Source organism: Schistocerca nitens, chromosome 5 (genome assembly GCF_023898315.1).
Source record: "Schistocerca nitens isolate TAMUIC-IGC-003100 chromosome 5, iqSchNite1.1, whole genome shotgun sequence".
In the NCBI taxonomy this organism is placed as follows: Eukaryota; Metazoa; Arthropoda; class Insecta; order Orthoptera; family Acrididae; genus Schistocerca; species Schistocerca nitens.
This window is the reverse complement of record NC_064618.1, coordinates 100,275,911-100,286,688: the sequence shown is the minus strand read 5'-3', so window position 1 is coordinate 100,286,688 and position 10,778 is coordinate 100,275,911.

The window sequence follows — 10,778 nt, the reverse complement described above, 5'->3', positions numbered from 1 at the left end:
TGCGGACGTGCATTGTCCTGTTGGAACAGCAAGTTTCCTTGCCGGTCTAGGAATGGTAGAACGATGGGTTCGATGACGGTTTGGATGTAGCGTGCACTATTCAGTGTCCCCTCGACGATCACCAGTGGTGTACAGCCAGTGTACGAGATCGCTCCCCACACCATGATGCCGGGTGTTGGCCCTGTGTGCCTCGGTCGTATGCAGTCCTGATAGTGGCGCTCACCTGCACGGCGCCAAACACGCATACGACCATCATTGGCACCAAGGCAGAAGCGACTCTCATCGCTGAAGACGACACGTCTCCATTCGTCCCTCCATTCACGCCTGTCGCGACACCTCTGGAGGCGGGCTGCACGATGTTGGGGCGTGAGCGGAAGACGGCCTAACGATGTGCGGGACCGTAGCCCAGCTTCATGGAGACGGTTGCGAATGGTCCTCGTCGATACCCTAGGAGCAATAGTGGCCCTAATTTGCTGGGAAGTGGCGGTGCGGTCCCCTACGGCACTGCGTAGGATCCTACGGTCTTGGCGTGCATCCATGCGTCGCTGCGGTCCGGTCCCAGGTCGACGGGCACGTGCACCTTCCGCCGACCACTGGCGACAACATCGATGTACTGTGGAGACCTCACGCCCCACGTGTTGAGCAATTCGGCGGTACGTCCACCCGGCCTCCCGCATGCCCACTATACGCCCTCGCTCAAAGTCCGTCAACTGCACATACGGTTCACGTCCACGCTGTCGCGGCATGCTACCAGTGTTAAAGACTGCGATGGAGCTCCGTATGCCACGGCAAACTGGCTGACACTGACGGCGGCGGTGCACAAATGCTGCGCAGCTAGCGCCATTCGACGGCCAACACCGCGGTTCCTGGTGTGTCCGCTGTGCCGTGCGTGTGATCATTGCTTGTACAGCCCTCTCGCAGTGTCCGGAGCAAGTATGGTGGGTCTGACACACCGGTGTCAATGTGTTCTTTTTTCCATTTCCAGGAGTGTATTTTTGATGTTTGTTGTTTGTGATTTTCGATGTGTATGTGTGGTTAATTGACTAGTATGTTTATATTCACAACGACAGATTGTTTCGTTTTATTATAACATTTTGGTTGTTTTCGCTAGTATGTATTTCACCGGCTACTTTGCGCGAGTTTCTCGCGCATTACACTAGTGCCCTCTCTCGTTAGATGTTCCATAGCACAAGCTTTATCTGTTTGACACTAGGACACAGGTAAATTGTTTCTATATTTTCTATTTTACATAAATGTTTTTAAATGGTCTGATATGTTTTATTTATTAAGACAGAAGTTTGAATTAACACAACTTTTAATAATTTTTGGTGCGCTTATGTATGTATTCATGGATTTTAATATGCGCGAGTGTCTGGCACATACAAGTGCCCTCTCTCGGCGAAACCATCTGCCCTAGTGCTTTCACACTCTTGTCTCGATAGTTCATAGGCGAAGTAATGGTGCTAAACTGTTCGCTTTGACCCTGTGCCCATAGTCATGTTGTACAAATGGAGAAGATGTCTTAATGTTGATGGTGTTAAGACAGCAACCAGCCACAAATTTACTTTGAGTTCCTTTATTCAAAGGAAACCGTTACCGGTTTCGAATCGTTGCGATTCATCATCAGACGGTTTACACGCTTTCTTTCTACATTTGGTGTGCTTTTATAGATTAATTGTCGTGAAACGTCGGTTTCGAGTGTTTGTTTCCATAACGTTCATCCAATCGATGTAAATGCATTCGCACTGCATCCTCGTTGTTGCACACGTAATAGTTCTCACTGTACACTTTAGATTTGTCGCTGAGATCATTCCAACCACGCACCACATGTTTTGGTACATACAAAGAGCTTACAAACATGTCTTAATTATTGACGACGCCTTTGGCACAATTGTTTTATTAATCTCCATTGCATGATGTAATTTTAGTAAGTATCTAAAGATTTTATGCCTGTATTACTCTGGTAATTTCACTATTACTTAAGCTTTTGTGTTTCTCACTTCCGATACACGGCGGACATGCTGCCGCCGTCACCCCTCGTCCACTTTCTCCAGTTTGCCGATGACACCGCCTTCCTTGCCCTTGCCCTTGCCCCCACCCTGCAGCGCTCCCAACACCTTCTCCAATCCCATCTTGATCGGTTCACCGCTTGGTGCAACCAGTGGTTGCTCAAGGTCAATCCCTCCAAAACCCAGGCGATCATTGTAGGCAAAACCACCCCTTCCTTCCGCCTCCTTGATTTATCTCACCATCTATGGCCGTCCTATCGCCCTCACTCCCACCCTTAAGTACCTTGGCGTCAACCTCGACCGTCGCCTCTCCTGGACTCCCCACCTCCGGACAATCCAAGCAAAGGCACGATCCTGACTCGGTCTCCTCAAGCTCCTCTCCGGCCGTATGTGGGGTCTGGATCCCTCCACCATCCTCCACACCTATAAATCCCTCATCCGCCCTATCCTTTGTTATGCCCATCCAGCTTGGATCTCCGCCCCCCCTACCTTTTATAAATCCCTACAAATCCTTGAACGCCATGCTCTCCGCCTCGCCTATCGCATCCGTCTCCCCTCCCTCACGCGGATCCTGTACGATCTCATCCCCTTCCCCCTTTTCCTTGAAAGGATACGGATCCTGTACACCTCATGTAAACTCGATCCTCCTCACCTGCTCGTCTCCTCTATCCTCTCCCACCCCCGCCCGCTGCCGCGCCTGTATTCCCATGTCCCACCCGGTCTCCATCTCTCCACTCTCCTTACCCTCTCCCGAGGTGGCTTCCACCAGCTCCCCCTCCCTGATGATGTCCTCCTCCCCTCCATCTACCCCTCCTATCAACTTTGACCCTGCACTCCTCCACTTCTGGTGTCCTTTCCTTTCGGCACCCTCCCTCCCTTCTCTTCCCTTCCCTTCTCTTTCCTTTTCCCCCGTCCCCTCCCTCCACTCCTCTTCCCCCGGGCTTTCCCTCCCCCTTCCTCCCTCCCCCTATCTCCCCTGCCCGTGGCATCTCTGCTCTCCCCTCTCGCTCTCCCACTCCCCTTCCTCCTCCTCCTCTCTTGGCAGGTCCCCGGACTCGCACACGCACAGTGAACATTCGCGCGCTGGAGGTCATCGCCATTAGTGTCTCGTGTGTGTGCCTTCGTTTGTGTTTAGTGTTTGTTCGCCGAAACGCCGCCACTGTTCACGTGTACCATCGCCATCATCCCTGTTTTGTGCACCGTGTCAACTAGTGTCAGTGATGTTTTCTCGTCAGGCATGAACGGCTCCGTGTTTTTTGTTTTTTGGTGTCTTCATTGTTTTGTCCGCCATTTTGATTGTATTCTCTGTGTCCCTTCTATTTATTACTTATTGTCAATCTCAAGGCTGAAGAGCGGCGTACTCAGCTGCTGACAGCCCGCCTTGTGTAAGGTGATAAAAATCACAATAAAGAAAAAAAAAATCACTTCCGATCTTCCCGGATATCCGCGATCGAACTGACACCTCTGTCCCTCCCCTCGCTCCTGGTTTCCAGTACTTGGACAACATTGCACACACGGAACTCAATGCCCCTATCACTACACAGGATCTCATTGCTACACTCCGCACCAAACGCAACATCGCTACTGGTCACGATCGTGTCACCTACCGTCACCTTCGTGAAGCTCCTGTCTCTTTCCTCTCCACCCTGGCCAGGGTCTACAATGTAGTCCTGTCCACCGGTTACTACCCTGACCTGTGGAAAACCTCCCGTATCCTCATGTTCCTTAAACCTGGCAAACCGCCGTCCGCCGTCTCCTCCTACCGTCCCATCAGCCTTACCTCAGTCTTCAGCAAGGTCCTGGAATCTATCCTCACCCGACGCATCCCCCAGCATCTCCGCCAGCACCGCCTCCTTCCCGTTACACAGTGTGGCTTGCGGCCGTCCTTCTCTTCCGACGACCTTTTCCTTCACCTCACCCATCTCCTTTCCGACCAGCTTAATTCCCGTCGCTCCCCAATCTTCCTCTCCCTGGACCTCGAACGTGCTTATGACCACGTTTGGCATTCCAGTCTCCTCTTCAAGCTCCAAACCTTCGCCCTTCCCATTAACTACGTCCATCTGATCGGCTCCTTTCTCTCCCGTCGTCCTTCCTATGTCATCATCCATAACACAGATTCGTACACCTTTTTCCCCTCCGCCGATGTGCCCCAAGGCTCCGTCCTCTCCCCCCTTCTGTACCTTTTGTACACGGCGGACATGCCGCCGCCATCGCCCCCCGACCACCTTCTCCAGTTTGCCGATGACACCTCCTTCCTTGCCCCTGCCCCCACCCTATAGCGCTCCCAACACCTTCTCCAATCCCATCTTGACCGGTTCACCGCTTGGTGCAACCAGTGGATGCTCAAGGTCAATCCCTCCAAAACCCAGGCGATCATTGTAGGCAATACCACCCCTTCCTTCCGCCTCCTTGATTTCTATCTCACCATCTATGGCCGTCCTATCGCCCTCACTCCCACCCTTAAGTACCTTGGCGTCACCCTCGACCGTCGCCTCTCCTGGACTCCCCACCTCCGGACAATCCAAGCCAAGGCACGCTCCCAACTCAGTCTCCTCAAGCTCCTCTCCGGCCGTACGTGGGGTCTGGACCCCTTCACCATCCTTCACACCTATAACTCCCTCATCTGCCCTACCCTTTGTTACGCCCATCCGGCTTGGATCTCCGCCCCCCCTACCTTTTATCAATCCCTCCAAATCCTTGAACACCATGCTCTCCGCCTCGCCTATCGCATCCGTCTCCCCTCCCCGACGCGGATCCTGTACGATCTCATTCCCTTTCCCCCACATCCTCCTTTTCCTTGAAAGGATACGGATCCTGCACACTAATCACGATCCTCCTCACCCACTAGTCTCCCCAATCCTCTCCCACCCCCGCCCGCTGCCGCACCTGTATTCCCACATCCCACCCGGTCTCCATCTCTCCACCCTCCTTACCCTCTCCCAAGGTGGCTTCCGTCAGCTCCCCCTCCCTGATGATGTCCTCCTCCCCTCCACCTACCCCTCCTATCAACTTTGACCCTGCACTCCTCCACTTCTGGTGTCCTTTCCTTTCGGCACCCTCCCTCCCTTCTCTTCCCTTCCCTTCTCTTTCCTTTTCCCCCGTCCCCTCCCTCCACCCCTCTTCCCCCAGGCTTCTCCTCCCCCTTCCTCCCTCCCCCTATCTCCCCTGCCCCTGGCATCTCTGCTCTCCCCTCTCGCTCTCCCACTCCCCTTCCTCCTCCTCCTCTCTTGGCAGGTCCCCGGACTCGCACATGCATAGTGAACATTCGCGCGCCGGAGATCATCGCCATCAGTGTCTCGTGTGTGTGCCTTCGTTTTGTGTTTAGCGTTCTTTCACAGTTACACCTCCTCTGTTCACATGTGCAGTCGCAGTCCTCCGTGTTATGTGCGCCGTGTCAACGAGTGTTAGTGCTTTTATCATCCAGTGTGAACGGCTTTCTGTTTATTGTTTTTTGCCTCTACCTTTTTTGCCCGCCATTTTCATTGTATTGTCTGTGTCACCTATATTTCATATGATTGTACCACTTAAGGCTGAAGAGCGGCGTAATATGCTGCTGACAGCCCGCCTGTATGAGGTGCTTAAAATTACAATAAAGAAAAAAAAATCACTTCCGATGCTAAGGCTTTTCTAATGAAAGTGTCTTCCTGTTCAGGATTTTTTACTTCTGATGAAGGTATATTTATATGTACCGAAACCTTGGTCAAGAATTTTAATAAATTTTTATCCTGCAACTGTTTTTGGCTGTCATCCTTTATCGTGAAGTATTAGTTAGTCCTGTCTCGAATAAACAACTATTTCAAAATCTTGTTTGTCCAAGAGTCTCCACAACGGGATCCCTACCGAGTCTCACCACCTGCATTTCTAGTAAATGCCTGTACCAGTGTTGGTTCAGATAGAAGAAAATCAAATGCCTTCACTGTGAATTGTCCTTCTGCCTTCTGCTCTGTACCGCTCGGGAGCACAGACTGACCAGTAACCCCTTTTTCCCTCTCCCACCTATGCCAGGACACGACAAAGTTATTAAGTAAACAATTTTTTTTCTGCGCCTTAGTTTGACAGCTCAGGTTCAACACTGACACTCCTGAATCTTTTATTCTTATACATTACCTGGGTTGCTAAAGTGAACAATTCGAAGCGATTTCAGAGAATTTAATTATGAATGTGCCATTTTACGTATGAACCAAGGAAGAAATGAGAGGAGTTATTCGTATTCCGTGCTCTGATGGCTCTGATGTTGTGGAGAAAATTCAAAGAATGCAGCTTTTAAGCTTCGACGACGACAGTATGTGTGCAGCGGCGTTGGTGGGTTCCCTCGGGAGCGGCAGTTGGCGGTGCACCGAACCGCCGGCAGGCGCGCACGGCTCGCCCTGCGTCCGGTCCTGGCCTTCACCAATTTCATGTTGCTCTTACAGTTTCTCCCGCAATTTTCGATACCCTTGAACAGTTTTAAGGGCAATTTTGTTAATACGAGAGTTATTTCCCTGTGAACGGTTTACGCCGTTACCTTTCACATAATCTCGTTTTAGAAATTAAAGCTGAAATAATTGTGCGAAATATACCTTGTGTGATGGGCAGCGCGGCCAGGGACACAGACTTCACGCACCTGGAAATTCTGCTGTCGCAGATCTCATAGTATGTATTCCGGCGTAAAGTCAAGCTACGGCACGCCGGTCGGGAACGTTAGAGCAGAGGGGGCTGTGAAAAAGACGTCAGGCAATTGCACGCTGACCGACCTCTCTCTAGGACGACGAAGCGACGGCAACGCCCTCTACGCGAAGAGAACATCAGCACTCCATCCGACTGGCCACGCCCAGTTCTGCGAGTTCGACAGAAGCGTCAATACCAGCGACCTGAATAGAAGCGTCAACTGTGTTACTACACTTGTATTACGAATTGTATATACTGGAGAGATTTCTTATTTGCACGTCGCCCTTTGCTAGCGACACATCTATGCATTTCTCAAAGTTAAGTATTGTCATTTATTTTCTGTAATAAAATTCATTAATATGATTTGCTTAAATTGTTGTCTAGCGATCTGAGAAGCAGGTTTCCCAGACACCCCATCTTTGACGACTAGGTATTATACAACAGTATGTATGTTAGCACGCAATCGACTGTTGACAGAATACCGTTTATCAGCTGTTTCAAACGTGACGCGATGGAGAGACATACTAGAGATACTGTACAACACATCTCTTGAAACTCCTTTATTTAAATGAGTGTGTGTCTGTACTTAAATTGCTCAATGACTGAGAAGATGAAACTTCTACGTTATTTCATTCTGAAACAGCTGAGTAAAACTGAACCTACAGAGCCTACTTTCTCTTAATTTTTCTTATCATGTCAACACTGACCCACAATATTCTAGAGCAACGCAATCTGACTGCTCAAAAAAATTACAACCTGACTTAAAATAATTAATACAAAAGAATTGCCCTGAATAAGAAGCAATCCTGACAATAACCCAAACATTTCATTAAGCACTTACCTCAAAAAAATCTTCATTACACGAACTACTACAGTACAGCCAGCGTCAGTACTGCCAGCTAAAGAAAAGATTCTAACTACTAAAGCCACTAACTACTAATAGGCATGTGGTTAGCAAAGGAAAGATTTTGGTGCAAACCAAATAACGTATTTTTTACCTTAATAATGTGACATCCAGTTCAAATACGAATATAAATCGTCATTGACATCCAGTACAAAGATATATAATCATGAATAACATTTAATCTCCAAGTCGAACATGTACCAATCGTTAGTCTACGCTAACACTTCAGACCTCTACCATCCATCAATGCTAACTTCTCACATCTAACATCCATCAGTGCTGGCTGTTCACCTCCAACTGCCCAACAGTACTTCCATCACTGCTGGCGACTAACTTACAACTGCCCAAATCTACTGGCGATTAACTTCCAACAACGAGTCCAACCAGTCACGGAGTCTCTTACGAAGAAAGCGTAGTCAGAGATCCAATGCAAAGCGCTACACAGTGCTGCCAATACAGAAGCAGCCAACTTTGCAGCGCTTCATTGGAATTTCACAGTGGTTTCCACTTACAGACCGATCGGACCTTACTTTGCGAATAGCCCTCATATCTATCAGATAACCGACTCAAAGGTACAAGTGGTTTTTTGACAGTTTTGGGTATCTGTGTCGCTTACAGAGAAGGAATTCAAACGTTTAGTGCATTTAATGCACGATACTCACAGGACAGTACAAAGCGAAGAACATCACAGCTTTAACTTTATTATTTGCTTCATGTGGGGCATACCACAGCTGTATGTTTGTTAAAAGAGGTATTGAAGTGTGGAGTCCTGCCCACTCGTCTCATATAGGGTGCCTAAGGATGTTGCTTTCTCGGATAGCTATACAACAATTCCAGAAAATCACATTAATGGTTTTTATTACAATAAATTCGATTGACAATACTTAACTTTGGTTTACAACGGTGTTGCAAGCGGTGGGCGACACGAAAATAGTCACCGTCCTTCAATATATACAATGTCCTTGTAAGCAATTGATATAAGGCACAATTCTCAGTGTAACAGTTAGGATGACGGCTCTTCTAGTGCCTGGTCTGTTAGTGCCAGTCTACTATTGTCCAGTCGAGGCAGGCAGGAGATGCGCTTATATTCTTTTCGGATAAGAGCCGCTCCTGTCGTGATGACGTCCTAGTCTGCATGCTACTGGCTGATGTCATCTCACAGCCTTCTCTGCTCTTGCATTCTTCATCTTCGCGCTGGCGCTTGTCAATAGGCTGGAACGTGAAGTATACCACCTACTATTCACATTGCTACATCTTGCACGACCTTGCAGGTCATTTTTAAGCATACCTGCAGCCCTTCAACTGCGCAAGATGTAATAAAGTCAATACCTGTAAAAACCAGCAAAGGTGGAATACGTCGACATGCCTTTTAACTTCATTTCCTGTCTTTCATTTACGAATATGTGCTTCTTTTTGTCTCAGTGAAATTAATATCCAATATTGTCTGACCCAGGAGAAGCCAGTGTACTAATAAACATCTTCATGATCAGTGGATAAATAAATTAGCTGTGTGGCATCTAACGCTTGCGGCTGTGGCGCCTGACCAGGGGGCAGGATAGGCGGGGTAGTTCAAATGGCTCTAAGCACTATGGGACTTAACATCTGAGGACATCAGTCCCCTAGACTTAGAACTACTTAAACCTAATTTACCTAAGGACATCACACACATCTATGCCCAAGGCAGGATTCGAACTTGCGACGATAGCAGCAGCATGGTTCCAGACTTAAGCTCCTATAACCGCTCGGCCACAACGGCCGGCAGGCGGGGTGGGCATGTTGAAAGAGACAAATGCTACAAACAGACAAGGCAAACAAGCAAAATAAGTACAAAAGCAAAGAAAATTTCTGCAATGCCCACCTAAAAACACTGATTAGCAGAAATGACAAGAAACTGTTAAAGCAAATAAATGCCTCTGAAAAGTAAAGACAAGAGAGAATTAAGGCGCCTGCAAAATACAAAAATATTACAATGGTGTCGCAAGCGATGGGCGACATGCAAATAATCACTGTCCTTCACTATATACAATGTCTATGTAAGCAATTGATATAAAGCACAATTCTCAGTGTGACAGTTAGGATGACGGCTCTTCTAATGCCGGGTCTGTTAGTGCCAGTTTTCTACTGTCCAGCCAAGGCTGGCCGAAGCGGCGCTTATATTCTCTTTGGATAGGAACCGCTCCAGTTGTGGTGACGTTCTACTCAGCGTAGTGTTGGCCGACATCATCTCACAGCCTTCCTGCTCTTATGTTCTTCATTCTCGTGCCAGCGCTTGTCGTTAGGCCGGAACATTCCTCCCCCACCCAAAGCGACGGACCATCGTCGTGTAGGGAGTGCGACTACGGGGGGGGGGGGGGGGCAGGAGGGTGGTCGCATCGCTGGACCGGAAGCTGTGGCTGCAGGAGACGTCAAGATTCCGGTCGTACCCCGCCATCTGGCCTTCACTCTGGCGGAAACGTCCCTCGGAAAACGACCAGAAGGGTATGCGTCCACCTCCTGATGCCATGAACCAGATGAAGAAGGCGGTGACTGTTGCAGTGAAGGCAGGTCCAACTCCATCGGTAGGATGTGAGAAAGTGGAGGAGGCGAAGGCTCCGACCCCATGAGGTTATCCCTCGGTGTCGTGATGACACTCTCTGGTGGCAGCTGTGGCCACGCTGTCCTCATCCGTGAATCTGGAGGAAGAGACACTGAAAGATAATCGAACAAACGACAGAGGCGAAGTTAATTTTGATGTCGGCGCTGCAAGTCATCTGGACATGAAATAAGATACTTGCAACTGCCAAGTCGACGGAAGATCTCGCCTCTCGCAGACTGCTTCTGCTAAAAAGCTGTAGAAGACAATATCATGTGGCGCGAAGCGATACTTGGGACCTTCCTTTGGCACCATATGCTGAGGAGGGTGGTGCAGGTAGAGCAGTGTCCGATGGCGGCGGCCGTGAAGCAGTTCTGCCGGCGATGGTCCATCTCGTGGGTGCAAACGATAGAAGGCGAGAAACAGTTGCAGTGCTTGATCCCTGGTGGGTGCGGAGCGAAGTTTGGCCATCTGCTGCTTGAAAGTTCTGACAAAACGTTTCGCTTCGCCATTTGACTGTGGATGGAACGGTGCACTGGATAGATGCTGTATGCCATTGGGTTCAAAGAATGTTTCAAATTCATTAGACATTAACTGAGGTCCGTTGTCTGACACTATCACTTCACGTAAACCTCCGAGGCAAAAA